Source organism: Tyto alba, unplaced genomic scaffold, assembly GCF_018691265.1.
Source record: "Tyto alba isolate M040663 unplaced genomic scaffold, T.alba_DEE_v4.0 Super-Scaffold_27, whole genome shotgun sequence".
Classification (NCBI taxonomy): domain Eukaryota; kingdom Metazoa; phylum Chordata; class Aves; order Strigiformes; family Tytonidae; genus Tyto; species Tyto alba.
In genome coordinates, this window is record NW_024881301.1 from 3098182 (window position 1) to 3115561 (window position 17380).

The 17380-nt window shown below is 44.7% G+C and overlaps 1 long non-coding RNA gene across 1 annotated transcript in view; it reads right to left on the reverse strand.

Annotated features, from left to right (window-relative positions):
• Positions 1–1252: 1252 nt before the first annotated feature.
• The window catches only part of LOC116963673, a 29869-nt gene continuing 13741 nt past the window's right edge, over positions 1253–17380 (reverse strand). The window contains exons 2-3 of the long non-coding RNA XR_004408349.1: positions 2537–2580; positions 1253–1318 (exon numbers count right to left, since the gene is read on the reverse strand). This is a non-coding gene — a long non-coding RNA (uncharacterized LOC116963673). The remainder of the gene's footprint in view (positions 1319–2536; positions 2581–17380) is intronic.

Consider the following 17380-nt stretch of genomic DNA (forward strand, 5'->3'; position numbering starts at 1 on the left):
TGGATTTAAAGAGGGTTTGAAATGGCTACAGGAGAGATTTCCTGGGCAAACAGAGGCATGCTCTTTATTCACGGTCAGTGAATTTTCTTCTTGTATAAAACCCATAGCTGGGGCCAGCTATAACAGAAAATGGTTATTAAAATCTGCTTCGTATTTCAGAGAATGCATGATCTTGGTCAGTAACACTTGGGACTTTCTTTTATTGTGTTCTGCAAAAGCAGCCTGGGATGCAAGTAGCCTGTTGAAGCAGAAAGCAGATATTTTCTCTGTATCTGAGTTATTGGTTGTTTCATGGCAATTAGTGGGTCCCATTTTGCCTTATGATTTTCGAGTGGGATTCTCCCCGAGTGAAGCCCAATCTGCACTTGGGTATAATGACCTGTGCAAATGCAGGCAGAATTTCATGCTGCAAAAAACAGCCTCCCATAAGCTGTTAAGAGATGCAGTTGTTGAAAACAAACACTGGAAGAGATTTTTAAATGCCTGAAGATGGATTATTCAAACTTTAAAAGCCCTGTTTCACTACGAGGTGGTTTAGTCGCTGACTGTTGCAGTGCTGTGCGAGAACGCAGAACATTTCACTGCAAACCTCCGACCTCCTGGGCCGAACAGGGGCTCTCCAGTGCACTTGTTTTAGAGCAATTTGGGGATTGAGCACAAGAGCAGCACAAGGTCAGTTTTACTTAATTTCCTGCAGGCACAGACTGAGGCAGTATTAGAAGCAGCCTGCGCTGGCCTGTAGGAAACTCACAGTGTTGTTTTTTGGTGTGGTGTTTTTTTGTTTTGTTTTGTTTATTTTGTTTGTGGTTTTTGTTTGTTTGTTTGTTTGGCTGGGTTTTTTTGTTTGTTTGTTTGTTTTTTTCCACTGCCTGCCAAAGCCCCTGATGTTCCAACTTTACCCCAACAGGGAGACAGAGGAAGGAGAGGGGAATGTAATGGCAGATGGCAACCCACAAGGAGGCGAGAACTACATGCTGCACTTTGGCACTCGGTGACAAGGACAACTTTACAGTAACCTAGTTTGCTTATAAATTGGATGAGGATTATTTGCCATTTTCCTCCCCCCCCCCCATCTTCAGTCAGATCATTGCAAGGCACACTAAAAAAACTTAATTAATTAATTGACTTAGCTCTGGGAATCTGTATTCTAATGCTGACGAGACATAAGAGAAATGATTTTGTTATAGTTAAGCCAGATATTGTTGTGTTATTCCAGGCTTTGATACAGTTTCAATGTGTAGGACAAATTTCCTTATCCAGTAAAGCACCAATGAGTTGCTCAGTCACCACTGTTACCTAGCCTGAATGCCTCGGGAACCTGCAGAAATTCAATAGAGGTTTTGCTGTGCTTTCTGCGTGACTTTGCCTTCATACAAAAGCGTGTTCAATGGAGGTCGACAACAGGTAAGGGGAAAGGAAATTGACTTTCTCATAGTTTTCCAAAAAATGGTTCTCCTGCCTGCTTCTAGCCATTAAAATTAACTTGCTATCTAAAAGGATCTTATCTAAATTAATTGTGCTGTCTCTGCATAGTGTTTCCCCAAGGAATGCACTGAAATACTGTTACGTCTTTGCCTGTTCTTGGCTGACTGAGATATTAATTAATTATATGAATAAGCCTAGGAAAATAAAAGTAGGTTTCTGTCTTAATTCATGTGAGCAATGGGGGGCTAATGCCTCATACGTGGAGCGTGCCAGTGGCCACTTTGCTGTGTGACCTGGCCCACTACTCCGTCGTGCTCCAGTCGGTCGGGACAGATGCAGAGAAGAAACCGATCCGCGCCGGGAGGGGAGACACGTCTGTGGTGTGGGGGGACCGATGCTGCGGTGGGCACGGGTACCCCCTCAGGTCCTGGCCGCGGGGTCACCCTCCTCGTGCAGCGCTGGCTCGGGGCTGAATTCAGCCTGGTTTTGCAAACGTCAGTTAGGCTGGGCTTTGTGCGCTAACGCTGCTACCTCGCTGTGTGCTCGGGGCTCGCTCGTTAGGTGATGGCTCGGGGATGTCTGTCCTGCCCTGACTGATGTAGCTACATCTCACACACGCCAGAACCTGGCACAAAGCCTTTGGACAAGTGGGGAGCCTCAGAGCCCAAGATGTTGCTTTTTTGAAACTCCTGGACAAACGGGACCCCCTTTTTTGATCCAGCAAATGGAAATGTGAATGCTCTGCAGTGCTAGCTTATCCTATATGAATGAGATGAACACGGCAGCTTTGTTTTCTCCTTGGTTGGTTGTTGTTTTCTCAGTTTATGAGGCCTCTTCAGGATTTTTAGCTACAGGAAGAACTTCCTTATCGACAGTCCTATTCTTTCTGTGGTGTGGAAAGAAAACACCTGAGTCAGATAAGCTTACCTTGGCTCTAAGCTGAGGGAAAGATAAATGTATATTTTCTCTGCCACTAGCTTCCTTAGAACATTATATATCTGCATATAAAATCATAAGTATTTAGTTGGAAGAAGGAATGAGTGTTCTGTATTATTTAAGAATGCTGAAATTATAAACATGATAGTTGCAATGGCTATTTTATTCTGCTCACCAGTCAACGCTTCATGCTCCTGCAATATCCTATTTCCAGTCTGCCTATTAAAAAAAAAAGCATTTAAGCATTTGAAAACCAGAACTTTGTAATTTACCTATGACCAGTAACATTTACATTTCAAAAATCAGGCTTGGTTTGAAAATAGCCATACTCCAGGCAAGTAGGTGTTAAAATTGCTTCTGTGTTTGGTCAAAAACTTTCTCTCTGTATGCTCTGCAAGCTTGTGTAATTCATATTCAGTCAAATACACTGAAAAGGGTTCAGGTGTTTGCTTCCCACAACATGAGAAATTCTTTCAGACACAGTTGGGATTTACCAAGTCCTTCAGTTTCCCATTACAGGGTTGGTGGAGCCCAGAGTCCATGGGAGGGAAGAGGCACTATTTGTAACACCTGAACATCCCAGAAATGCTCAGGCTCTGCTGATGGCTCCTCTGAATTAAATGCAGAGCAGCTCATTAACTTCAATGCTGCTGCCTTGCATTGCCCCTGACTGACTGAGAGCACGACTTGGTTCTGTGTAACTGTCACCTTGCTGATTTTGCACAATAGTTTTGCTTGAAACGATAAATAGTGCCTGGGTAGTGTAAATTCCCCGAGGGTTGTAGCAGATGCTATCAACTCCACCAGTGGTACTGAGGCATCTGGGAAATTCTTTTATTTCCTTACTTTATGCCTTAAGAACTTCAACACTTTGTTGCAAAGGAGTTTATTTTAACAAATTGCAAATTCCAGAAGACACACAGATAGCACTGAAGTTTTCTCAATTAATAATAAAGACTGAAAAGATTAATGAACAGGAAGTATATTCTCCTGTCTGTAGTCTACACAGGGGAAAAACAGATTCAACTCAGCATTAGCATTCAATACCTATTTTTCATATGCCATCTATTGATTGTGACAGGGAGATCCTACTTTTGAACTAGATGCCCCCACATCCCACAAACAGCTCTTATTTCTGTGAAGAGCAAAAACATATTCAAGCCCTGATGATCCTGAAACTTTGCTTAGGAGTGCTGTAATTAGAGCTCGTGTCTCTACTTTGAGCTTCAGATCTGCTTAGCGAACCTGGAGGCTTGGCTCTAAAACCAGCATTTGTGTTAAGATGCTGTGCTAGTTACACTCTAGATTTGTCAAAACAATCTAACCAACTCTGATAGGAAACCAGAAACAAGAAGGAAAAATTTGGTCAAATTCCTGTATCCAAATATTTTTACAGCATGGGAAATTGAACTAATAATGCTTCTGTCTGGTTAACAGCTGTCAAAGGATGAAAAATAAGCTACTGGGAATGTAGTCAATCACTCACTCCTTTTAATGTGGTGTGAAATCCATAAAGGCATTTATACTGAATTTTAATGTGTTTTCTGGAAAAATCACTGGTAGCTGTGTTGAAGAGATGCCAATTTTTAACAAGCAGCGTCTGGTGCTTTCCAGGCCACTCCACGCATGTGTGTTCTGGAGGGAAGGTCGAGCTTGCACTCCCTTTGCCTCTGGGAATGCATGTTTAGCAACATTCCCTCTCTTCCCCTCTGCTTGAGGTGGGTCACCAGGACATGAGCTTCATTCACAAAAAGCACATCCGAGCCTCATCCAATGCCTCTCTGCTGGCGGCTGCAGTTTTTCCCTGCCTGCAGCACGATGCCTGCTCTCCCGGCGGCGAGGCGCGCACGCTGCAGCCCTGCGGACGTGGCAGCACCCGGGGATATAACCGCCACAAGTCCCACTGGTTTTGCCAGGCTGTTTTTCTAAGACAGCAAAGCAGGGGTGCATCACCCTTTGCAGGGCTGTGGCCCTAAGCTGTGTGCTGTAGGCTTTAACCAGTGGGCAATGCTAACACTTCCCTGCGTGACACAGTGAGATGCTAACGTGTGTGAAGAGCTCAGTGTCGAACCGCACACGGAGCAGCCTGTATGTAGCCAGAGATAGCAGCTTTTTAAATCAGGATGACAATTTTTGCGACCGATAGCGTTGGGAAATGAAGCGCTCAGTGACTGCACAGAGAATGTGCGGCTCAGGTTGTTGAAGGATTTGTATTTCCCTGTGGCCCTGCTCTTCACTGGGTTTTGTTGGATGGACACAGCTGGATACAGCTGGATACAGCTGTGATGGTCACGGTCTGTGGCATCTTCCCCATCTTGCCCCAGAGGAGATATACTGTATCAGGTGGTGTTAATGCACGGGATAAAGCCCCCTTTGGTCACCCTCCTCCTCTGGCTCAGCAGACCCACGGCAGGTTTTAGGCTGGTGGATTCTGGGTGACTGTGGGGAAGCTCATCCTGCCCAAAGCACTCATACACGGAAGGAGAGCCAGTCCCAAGGTTTTCTGCCATTGTTTAAGGTGAAAGCACCGTGTGAAATGTAACTTGTGATACTCCCTTATACCATCTCCACCAGTTCATCCAACTACCAAAATCAGGCTAACAATAAAGGCCAGTCTCGATGGTATTTTTCTAAATCTACAGTCCTAGGGACCTGAGTAGGTGACAGCTCATTTCCCATAAACTCACAACCACTTGAGCCTCACTTCCCTTTCTCATGACATAGACTGATTTTGTGGTCTGAGGGTCACCTGGTATGCTCACTCCAGGCGATGTTTTTAATTAATTTTATAGAGAGACGGGAACAGAAACAAGACGGTACCCCAACTATAAACTGGCATATAATTTCCATGCATGAGAATGGTAAAAAGCCAGAAAACTACTGAATAGAGTCTTGCTGTTTTCTTTTCTGCTGGTTACCTTCACCCAGTGATCTGTAGAGGTGAGCAGTTGCTGTTCCTCAAATCAATCATTTACTCAGTTTCATAATGTATCTTTCACATGTGAGTTAAGGCTCGGGTCCACACTTTATTGCAGCTCCACATTACAGATTATACAAATCAAGGCAATAGAAACACTTAGCAGTGGGATGACAGTCAGCATATCTTCCTGATGTCTTGTCACATTGAATTTTCCTTCCCAAACTGGGAAGGGCACGGGCATAGACATAACAGGTCAGTCCAAAATAGAAAGTAAAAGTGCCTCAGGATGGCTGTAGGGCTAACACTGGTGTCATGGTTCCTGTCCAGCCTGAAGCCATCAGTATAATAAAAGCTGTGGTTTCAGCTGAGTTCCTTCCAGACATTAGTTGAGTGCAAAAACTACCCAGCAGAACCAGGCTCTGTGGAGGAAATGACCAGGGCTGAACAACCGTGATGGTTAACCCCGTTCAAAGAGAAGGTCACCTGGGAGGTGAATACACATTATACAGCTGTCCACAGCCTGCTACGCCAGTGAACAAAGAGGAGCATTGGACTTCCAGTCCCTCAGCTCTCAAAAACATAACTGTTCATGAATTGTTTCTGAATTTATGTACTGTGTAACATGCAACTGAAACTAAATATATTAGATTAAACCAACATTCATGCTTTCTTTGCTCTATTTATTAATTTTCCTCTTTTAACTTATATCAGCTCCCAGACTCCAGAAATTGCATCTTACAGTAAAATTGTATATTAGTGATATACAAAACTTAGATTCTTTCCTAATATAACCCCTGAGTTCCAGTGTGTTGCTCTTTTATTCAACTAAACATATTATGGCCTTGTGCTTCTCCCTTTCACACATGCTGGAAACGATACATCATTTGTTTCATTAAGGTCGTAACTCATAAAATGCTATTTTTCCTGCTGAATGACAAGTTCCCTCAGCTTCCACTGAATTCAGAAGTGATGGGGGATGCTTATGTGACTGAGCCTGAATTCTCAACTAGAAGCGAAGCATTTGGGGTTTATTTCAGTCCCACTGAAATCAGTGGGACATAAATATAATTTTAAACAAACATTTAAGTACTTTGCCAAATGCAGCTAGACTGCTGAAGATAGGTCTCAACAAGAAACTGTTTTCTGTTTCTTACCATGATAACATATTTTGACACACTGTTATGGTACCAAGTCAGTCATATCATCTTTAACATATTATAACCAAGAGAGAAGTCATCCTGCTGTACTGAAATTCATGAATAAGAATCATCTTTGAGTGGTATTTCTGAAAATCAGCTACACCCATTTTTATATTAAAAGTGCAATGCTCCTGTTTTCTGCAAACTCTTTCACTCGTATGTCTCCAGGGAAGCTCAGACTAGGAGTTAGGAAGCCAGTGGAGAGACTGGGTGCACAGACTTCCAGACAGACGTTCTGCCCATGCGTGGAGAGGGCAGTATTACCCGCTCGGTGCCCGCGGGAGCACAGGGGCCCGCCGATGCACAACAAAATCTCCTGAAGACCGCTGTGGCACTGACCAGAAGTTTTATGCAGCCAAGTCTATCTTCCCCCCCAGACCTCCTTTTAATGTTTGGTTTTAATTATTATTTTCAGTGTGTCGTTTCTCTTTCATTTAACTCGAATCTTTGTATCCATTACAGCGTTACAGCTACAGTACTGAACATTTCCTTGTTGTTCCTGCAGTTACTTGTGTCTTCCCAGCTTTGATTAATTTCTGGAATTTATCTAAATTATTCCTTAGAGAGTTTGTGGTAATAAATCATTGCCTAGTTACTAGTTTCCCCCCTCAAATTCAGCTACTAAAGCAGTAGGTGTTCTAGAAATGACTGTGAATATAATACTTGTGATGGTTATGTATACATGGAATTGTTCTCCTAGTGATCAGCAGCATGAGCTTATTGCATGTAGGACAATTAAATGAATTCAGTCAGCTCCTGGGACACCTGACAGCCTGTATGCAGACACCTAGACTGACAAGGGTTCCCAAACTCACAAGCCTCCAATAAACCCTGTCAGGAGAAAGATTTATAAAGAGAGAGGAGCCAGCAGCAAAGCCATCTACACACTTAAGGGCGAAGTAGCATTCCACTACCAGAGCTGACTAATCGTTTCCTTTATCTGACCACCGAGAATGTCCCAGATATTAATTCTTGGTCCAAGCTACCTCAGTGTGGCTTCACAGCAATGCCACCAACCCCTCCGCCGGTGCTTTGCCCTTTTTACCAGGAGAGGGAGCAGATATCTGTAAATCCCCCGGAGCTTTTGTTAAACCTCTCCACAGACTCGCAAAGCTCCGCGTTTCCTTAACTGCAGACTCAGATGAGCGGTTAGTTTAAGACTTTCTCACACGTGCACACAAAAGTGATTTTTAAGCAGTTCTTAAATGGCTGTACATTTTTGCACCTGTGAGTCATTAGACACAGTCCTGCCACTCTTACTCATAATCTGGAGTTTCACAAAGAATTTCCCTGGAACCTGGCAGCTTCCTTTTTTTAAAAAAGAAGAATTCCTGGAATTAAAGAAGACAGGAGTATGCTGTCCAGTGTATGCAAGGGAGAAGTGCTGCGCATCTTTAGTTTCAGCAAGTGAAAGGTAATACACTCAGTTCAGGTATGAAAGACAAAAAGAGACATAGGAATGCATTTGAAAGGTCATGGAAAATCAGCACATGCAAGAGGAAATAAACACAATTTATCAATAAAAATGTGAGGACAGCTGTGTTCAAATATCAATGCATCAACAAATACCAGTCTGCAGTAGCAAATGCTATGTTGTATAACTCCAATTAAACACAGCTTTACACAATGCACAGTGTACCTTTCAGATGCAAGGGATACAAAGCTCTTTTTTGTTGTTGTTCTAGAGCCTAACTAAAAGAAAATTGCACAGAAGACACTATCTCTGAAAGGCAAGCTGCTGCAGCTGGCAGTGCTCCTATACATACAGGCAGGACGGTGGTCGCTCTGGTCAAGTAATGCCTCATCACACACTGCAAAGTAATATTGTGAAAGACACTAAAGATTGTTTGAACTTAGAGCCCACAACAACTGCATTTCACTGTTACCTGCCCTGGGGAGTAAGTTGTCTCTGTATTGCCTGTGTGCCTTGTAAAAGCACCCAGTCTGTGTTTACATGGTTACCGTTTCTTTTAGATTCATAATCAGTTCAATAAGCTGGAAGATGCTAATGTTATTGTGCATCTTTTATATCTTGTGACAGAGACAATTTAATCTGCGAGTTAGACTATGCCTAGGAGTCCAAAGAGGAGGCAGCTCCGCTCCCCGACCTTTTGTGCTCTTGGCAAGTTCGTGCCAATGCCCAGAAACTGCAGGAGCAGCTCCAGCACTGCTACATGGCCACCCTTGCTCAGGAGTGTTGCATTCTCTAAAAAATAGCTTTTTTCCACAGCAAGCCATGAAGTGGGAATTCCTGATGCCCCAGACCACCTCAGGCAAGTTAGACAGCACGGCAAGGGTAGGGAAACAGAGAGGACTCCACCCCTCTGCTGTGATTTCCTACAAATATATAGTGCCAGTTCTTCCACAGCTCTTTGGTTACATTTCTCTATCTGGACTTCCATCTTCAGAAACCTTGGCTGTGCAAGATCTGCCAGACCTAGGGACTGGGAGGATGTCTGCACAGCTTTTTGCAGGATGGTGTGCTCTGAGCTGAATGGAAATAATATTGTAGGTGCCGTGCCTTTAGAAATAAAAGGAACCTGAAGACATGCCCTGAGTAAATCCCAGTGCTTAGAAACCAGAGATAAACAGAAAGCAAAGCGACTGCTACTGAAATAGATGATGAATGGAGGTTTGAGGGAAGGCTCTGGATTTTCTTCTTCACAGAGTTAAAACTGGAACAGACTTCAAGTGGTGGTCCTCACCCCGCCATTTCTGCCTGCATCTGCATCCTGTGTCCACCCGTCCGACCTCCCAGTTTCCCATAAAGTCATGCCCAGGGATGAGAGAAGGCAGCCCCTCATGAGCGCCGGCCGCACTTTTCCAGCAAACAGGAGACAAAGTTCCCCATGCCAGTGCCCACCTCCTCTGTGCAGTGTCCTTCTTCTCCGTGGAAGACAGGATGGCAAGGGCAAAGGCTGCAAACACCTTTCCTAAACCCAGCAGTTGGCCTAATATCCCGGTTTCATGCTATTGTTAGAGAGGAAAATCAAAGCTGGGTGTTAAAGAGGTGTCAGCAAGCGAACGGGTTAAATGCTGCCCTAAGTCCAAGAGCACAGACGGGTGAGAGCAGAACCTGTTTGTAAACTGCAACGACTTCACTGCCTGGAGATGACTTCATGGCTGAAGAACTCCTATAACCTTTTTCAATCGATGCCTTTCTCTTTCTCTCACATAAATGTCACGTAAGGACATATGCTATATTATATGAATGTCAGAGATAACTGCCCAGCATTGTGCTTTCCTTTTACTTCCCTTTCCCCTCAAACACAAGTCCTTCCTTTTCTCTGCATGTGAACAAAACTGGGATTTGATAACAAAATCTAATCCCCAATCAAGTCTTTCTTTACCAATAAAATTTTCAGAATAAAATTTTCAGATAAGCAGACACACAAGTGCCGCTCTTTGCTGCGATGATCACAGAGAAGTATAATGAAAAATAATCATCACTTTATCAAACTATACCCATTTTTTTAAGCACCTTGATTAAACAACAGCTTAAATTCTGTAGAAGTGGCCAAGTCAAAGATGTGCCACAGTGATGTGCTAGTGTTTTCTCTTCCCTGGGAGCCTGACGACAAACTCTCGCACGCTCTCTGTAGAGGAGCCAGAAGCAGTAGCACAGCAGTTATCTTCGTTCCCACTTCCATGCTAAGGGTTTCACTGCACTGGGAGTTATCTCTAATTAACTACCTTCTGTTAATTTCCTAAGTGGATGCTCTTATTTTGGAGCAAGCACACCTACTTGTGAATTGGCATAACTCATTTTGCACACAGATATAGAATAGGCATTTCTATGTAAGATATGTGCAACGTCCTGTCACTTGTGCACGCCTGTGTGCGAGGCAGTGTGCACAGATGGGACCGGGCACACGGTGAAATTAGGGCAGGCTGCTCAGGCTGAAGAGGAGACGTCTGAGGCTGAGCAGCATCTGCAGCTCCCCCTTATCCTCACGTTATTTCCACATTATCTGTAAAATCGGCTGGATGGGGAGGAGGGGAAGCAGCTGGGTCCCCAGGGAGCACCTTGCTCCAGTGCTGCTTCCTCTGCCTTCTCCATTTTCCACCGTGCCCACGGCTGCCCAGCCCCGCCGCATCACATCGCTCCAGGCCCTGCACACCCCCAGACTCTCTGCTGTCTTTATTTCACATCGTGGGCATCCCCCCGGGGCGAGGCAGGCTTCTGCCGCACTCCCACAGCCCAGAGAGGGCACCCAGCAGCTAACCTCCCCGCCCCCCCCCCCCCCCCGAAAGTGTGTCTTACAAAACCAAATATATATTGAAGCTATGAGCTAAAAAACTACCCTGATTTAATAAGATGGGTTGATTCCCAAGCACAGAATTCCCAGGCCATAAAATCTTCAAAACGTTATTTCTGCTCATTCTTATAAATAGCCTTACCCAGGTAGGAAACACACAATTCTCCCAGTTTCCCTGTAAATGGCTTGGATGCTGGGCAATGCCATAAGACCCAAGTGTGCAGGCCCTCAGCATTTATCTACCATCACTGTGACCAGTGAGACGTGTTTAAGCCTGTTGTTGGGATAAAGACCCGAGGAGATGGGCTACAGTGTGCACACAGAGATGGCCTGCACCCAGATGAAAACAGTTGTTACACCAAATCAGGCATGGGCAAAAAAAAAAAAACAAAACCCAAACACCTTTTTGTGTAGCACCAGTAAGGCTGAATAACGTTCACATATAGGTTGACTACAGATATCTTTTTTTTCTGGAGGCCTCAGATTGCCGGTCACTAAGGGAGCAGCAAGGCTCTCGCTGTCCCTGCCCCTGGCTGGTATCCCTCCCTCCCCGAGCATCTGCTGTGACCCTTGTCAGGGCAGGGACCTGGGGGGGAAGCCTGAGTGTCAATCCCTGTGCTCTTCCCACTAAAAGTCCACGGGGTACCTTCCTGAAATAAGTATCTTTCTACTAGATGTGAGATATCTCGGTCCGCTTACTCCTGTTTTGCTCTGAAATAATTTCTCCAGCAAATGCTTGCCGTAGAAGCATTTGGAGATCTGCCTGGCTGAGAACTGACTTTGAAAATTCAGATTTTCAACCTCATTTTTAAAAATCGAATAGATCATTTAACTAATTCACATTTTTGCGTCCGTCTCTGATTGTATACTACAACTGAATGCTTGAAAATAAAGAAAGCATAAGGTGCTCTGACCAATTTCTAGGCCTCTTGACATGGCCATTTTCAAGATAATATTAGGAGACAATAGGAAGCATAATCATTAACTACCTGGTAGTGATGTCAGACCTTCTGTCCTTTTGGGTTAATGTATGATTTAATTACCACAAATGGAGGTCTTCGATATGCCCTTTTACTGGGATTAAGTTCTGGTTACATTTTGACATTCGTAAAGACTTCAAACAAATACAGTGATCTATATGCATAATATGGTAATTGCATCAACTTGAAATTGAGAAAGATATTGATAATTTTATGTAGTGAAAATGGCTGATAACATTGCCTATTTCACTGATTAACAGCACTAGTTGATAAAACTCTTGCTGACTTAAATCTTACCTATGCCTTATCTTAAGATACAGAGAGAAAGTAAAAATGAAATATATAATGTTTTATATTGCAAATGTAGCACAGCTGGCTGGCATTTTTGGCATGATATATATGTGTGGACACATCACAAAGCAGCCAAAATCAGCACAAAGCCCAGGGCTGCATACATCGCAGACTAACAATAAACCACTAAACCCTTTATGCTGTGACTCCAAGGCCCCTGAAAATGACTGTATTTTATCCTACAGTTTCCTTTCTTTAGCCCACCCTTACTTAAAGTACACTCTACTAAATGGGCGCTGCTTTCTCATATTAGTGGCACTCTAGAAACAACAGGAAAGCTAACCCCTGTGTAAATTCGCCTTGCTTTACTGCTATTTTTATTTATATCAAAACGTGGCTCGTGCCTGGGGAACTGGTGGTGCTGGGGCTGTGCAGCCCGTGAGCCTGCCCGGCCGCTGGCCCCGCAAGCTGCCTCGCCTCTGACTCGCCAGACCCCCCTCACAGGCTGAGAAGGCAGCTCACTCCAGCCCATCTTCGCTACTTCGGCTAATTGTGGTGTAGACAGTTGTCAGCAGGACTTAGAGCAAAAGCACCAGCTCATTTTCTTAGTTTAGTGATTTACAGCTGGCTAACAAGTTATGGTCACTTTTGACAAGGATCAGAGGTGAAGCAGTGACCCGGAGTCGAAAGGTAACGCATCCTATTACCAAACTGCATCTGACTGCTGCCTTGCAAGCCTCCTCTTGCACTCGCTGGGGGAAAGCAGATGTCTTATTAGCTGCCATCCTTAAGTGGCTTTTGTCATCATGTCAACCTTGAAATAACATAGGGTGGGGGAGGTGGGGGAGAAACAATGGCCAAAAATTAGCTGTTAGACGGTTTAAATAGAGCATGGAAAGACACTGGTGTTTAGAAAAAGCAAAATGCGAAAACGCACAGAAATATTTTTTTCTAGCTTTGTGGACAATGAGAGAGTAAGACTTGCACCCAGTTATCACAAATGATTATGATACTTAAAATGGGAGGTGCTTCTATTGAGCATGGGCTAAAGAAAACAAGCTGCAGAAAAATTTAGGGTAGTGCTCAACACCCATACGTTTATAAAATGTACAGTTAGTGTAAAGCCTATCTGACAGGTAACCTATGCTCTCTCCCAACATCTATTTTAAGTGATGCTTTAGAACTGTGGATGCCCATGCAGACTTCTCACTGGGCTGCTTGGAAGGTATTCCTCATATCACTGAAAATCACTCTTTTGAACCAAGGGTTTCATTTACTGGGGCTGAGATAAAGCGTTTGATGCCTCTTTTCTGTCCGTAAGGAGGAAGGCAGGTGAGGCAGAGGCTGGCCCCCAGCTAATCTCAGGCTCTCCTGGTGCCATGTGTGTACCGAAGCCGTGGAGGAGCGTACGCAGCTCGGGGCAGAGCGAGGGCCGGTGGCTCCACGACGGGGCACGAGCCGTGGCCTCAGCAACGGGGCACAGGCCCACGGGGTCTGGCCATGGGGGGCAGAGCCGGGCCCGCTGACAGCCCCAGGCAGGGCAACGGGGCCAGCCAGGCGAGGCTGGGCGCTTGGTCTGGCATTTGCCACAGTTTTTCAGCCACAGAAGATGTCGTGTTGATGCTGTTGCGTATGAGAGAGAAGGTTCGCGGCCCTTGGGCCAGTTGTTCCTCTGGTTCCACAGAGGGTGGTGGACATGTGTGCTCTTGGAGGAAAAGCTATCGGCCAGGAAGAAAATGAATGATGGAGCTGCACTGGGATCAGACTCACTGCTTGCCCTTGTTCTGCTTTAGTGGTAGAAGCGCGAGGCAGGAGGTAAAGCAGCACACTGTTGACACCAGACTGGGACGCACTGCCGACAGACGGAGGGCTGGAATGCTATGTGAAGGCGTAATGCATGAGCATGAGGAGCCGTGGGGTAGAAATGGAAATTTATCTAACAGGAAAGTAACAATCTCCGCGTTTCGGGATTAATCATGGAAATTTCTTTGAGTTCATCAGCTGTGAATGACAAAGGAGGAGTAAGTCTTGGTTTTATTAGTCACAAGGTGACAATGAGCCACTGAGATGTGTTGGCTGTGAAGGAGAAAAAAAAAAAAAAAAAAAGTGACCACAAAATCTATTAGGCAAGGTACTTTCTACAGAGAGCAAGACTTATTAATGCTATCACAGAAATCTCTGGAGAGATCTCATCCCTGCTGCTTTATACGAGTTACTCTCAGCCAGGAAAGATGTGGCCAGCCTGGAGCAGAGGCAAAGGTGATGGCTGGGGGCAGCCACTCTCCTATGAGGAATATGCACAAGAGTAATTAGCTCAGCAAAAGACTGTAGAGCTTATATGATTGCTCTTCATAAGTAATTCAGAAGAGTTAGTAGCAGGAAGGGAAAAGGGCTATTTAAGTTAAGCTAAAGAGCAGTTTTGGCACAAGAATGAGTGGTGTGAGAGGCTGCGGGGATCTCACCGTGCCAGCGAGGGAGCTGAAGGAAGTGAGAAATGCCATTAACCTTCCTGGCCGTCCTTGCCTGTGGGCTGAGTAAACCGGCTCAGCTGCAGGGGACTTGGTGGGCTTTAAAAGGGAACTGGGGGGTTAATGACAAGTTCACTGGAAGAGAGAGCTCAGCTCTGGGTAGCTAGGGGCTTTGGGCAGGGGTAATTAGCAGATAATATAAGCTGATGTCTGCTTTTCTAATAGGATGTAGCTCTTTCAAGATGCTGAGAAGTTTGAGAAGTTGAAAAGGGTGAAACTCAGTTTGGCTTGTGCTGAAGAGCGAGGTTATAAAGCTGAAGTGGGAGTTGTCAGTAAGCACAAAATGTCCTTGTCTGAGTCTGGGGTCTTCTGCCCCTGTTCCTTGTGAATGAATGCTGGAGAAGGTGGAGGAAATACGATGAAATGAGTATATATGTTGAGAACAAAGAAGAAAAGTTCTTCATTAACATTTTTGCGTTTAAAATTACTGTGGCCAGAGTACAGTTCAGCTACTGGTAACTTCAGGCTTATATAGGCTTGACTTCTTTCCTCTTGCCTGTCAGAAACTACCTGGCCAGATACTTCACTGCAAGAGCAGAAGCTCTGCTGTACAGTACCACAGAGGACAACATACACTGTCCAAATCTGGGTGCTATCTACTGCTGTGTACGCTTCCAGGAGAGCCATACCCTTCTTATGCTAGCAAAGTCAATGAAGAAGACTTCATTAGCACCAAATTGTGCTTGTGGTGGGGAGTCTTGTACTTGTCCAAGCTGTGGTGATCTGAAACTGTGAAATTTTTAAATGGTGAGCCCAAGTGTCCCTGTGTCCTTTTTGAGTGATACTGTAATGTCTCTTGAGTGCCACCTTAACTGATTTTGGAAATGTCCTGGGTAATATCCATACTTACAGAAGTGACCTCCAGGCACGTGCCACAGAATGAGCACCAAAAGTATTAGTTTTTTCAAGCTTTCCACCATTACACACACAATACCCTTCAGGATTGTAAGGAGTGCTTATCCAAAACCTCATGCAGCTCCCTCCTAGCTGCCAAAAGCCTCTGTGGCAAATGGAAGCCTGTTCCCTCTGCCAACAGCACGGCCTCCACAGTGCAGTGCAAAGCCAGTTTTCAAAAGTTTAATGTTTGCTGCAGCGGAGGTGTTGTTAAGGTGTAAGACACAAGCTGACAACCTTTCTCTGTGTTAATGGAGAGGTTCCTTTTGCCTTTGACTAACACGAGAAAGTGCAGGCCCACTGGCTGTGTCTGCTGCTCCCTGCGATGGCTGGATTATGGTTCATACAACTCCGTGGGGGAAATAGAGAACCCAAGTAGTAAATGCTACCTCAGGAAAAAACAAACAAATAAGATACTTCCTGGTAACTCTTTCCCCCACCTCCCCCAGCCCCCACCGTTCTTGTCGCACATTCATTTTCACAACAGAAAATCAAAAATCAAAGATCAAGGCCTAGTGTAAAACTCTGTTGCATTAAAACACATGAAGGCAGTAACTATCCTGGCATCTACGGCTGCCTTCTAAAAGCAAATACTTGCTCTCACTTAACACTACTAGCCTGAATATAAGATGTCGGTATCGAAGATTAGGTTGGTTTGTTGACACAGAAGATGTCCTAACATAGGAAGACAGGGTAGGAGAGTGACAGCAGGTGATCAAGGACAATCTGCTCTTGGGAACGAGCATTAAAGGCTGACGGAGAAGCATGTACTTGATAGGGGCGGGGGAGGGAGGAGTTTGAAGAAACACTGATTGAGGTCAAGATTTCCCTTTTAAAAGGAGAGAGACAGAGGAACATTAAACAGGTAATGACAAAGTAAATGGAGGAAAGCTACTGCATAGTACAGCTGCATGATAATCAGGAGAGGTTATACATGCATTCACTAGCCATTTGCACTGATCAGCCCAGGGACTTGGATCATGATGGTATCTAAGCATACAACAATAAGAGGAGATTTCCCAGGTGATTGTAGGCATGATCCAAAATGAACTACCTGCAGCTCTGTGGCCATGTTGTAATGCAATACTGCAGTATACCAAATAAAATACCCAGGAGTTCAAAGGCACACCCCAGACCGGCTGTCCACCTCCATTCCCTAGGGAGCAGAAGGAACACATTTAAAGAGAATAATCATGTGAAAATCAGGGTCTATACAGCTCTCCTTCTTAGGGACAAATAACTTCTATTGAGATCAGTGGGACCTAGCCATAAGAGGTCTGAATTTAAACCCTTTAAAATAAGTGGGAGTCCATAGTCGTATTTGCTTCAGCTATGTTCTGCTATGCTTTGTTCTGTATTTTTTTCTGAGTTAGGAAAACAAGATCTCTGTTACTTCAGGACTGGAGAGAAGTGATATTTTTATTTCTATTAGTGTTGAAAATGTCATCCTTCTTCTAGTATAGGAAAAAAAAAAACAAACTAGTAAGCTATACTTCAGAAATACTACCTTTTGGACTAGGCAGGACTAAGAAAGACTTCTTAACGCCATTGTTTGTAAAAGAACCCTTCCAGAGCTTCAACGTGAAAGTAGCCTGCCCTAAAATATATATCTGCATCCTCTCATCTGCACCATCATACGACAGCAGAGCCTGGCAAATTTAATTACCACGCTGCGTTCTGTTTTCTCCCGAAGAGAAGAGAAATTTGTTTGCCTCTTGCCCTGGGCTTTCACATGTTGTTCAGGAAGCTCCCATGCACCAGCACGGTCTGGGTGAGAGCTCTGAGAACGCGGGCCAGCTGCCAGGAAAGCTGCCTCCAGCTCTGCTGCTCCCATTGCTGAGCTGTCAGCCCTGCTCTTCCAGGGGAGCGGAGCTGTCGGGGGCAGCCGGAGCTGCACCACTCTGCTGCCCTGCTGTAATTACAGCACAGCCAGCATGCAGGAATACCT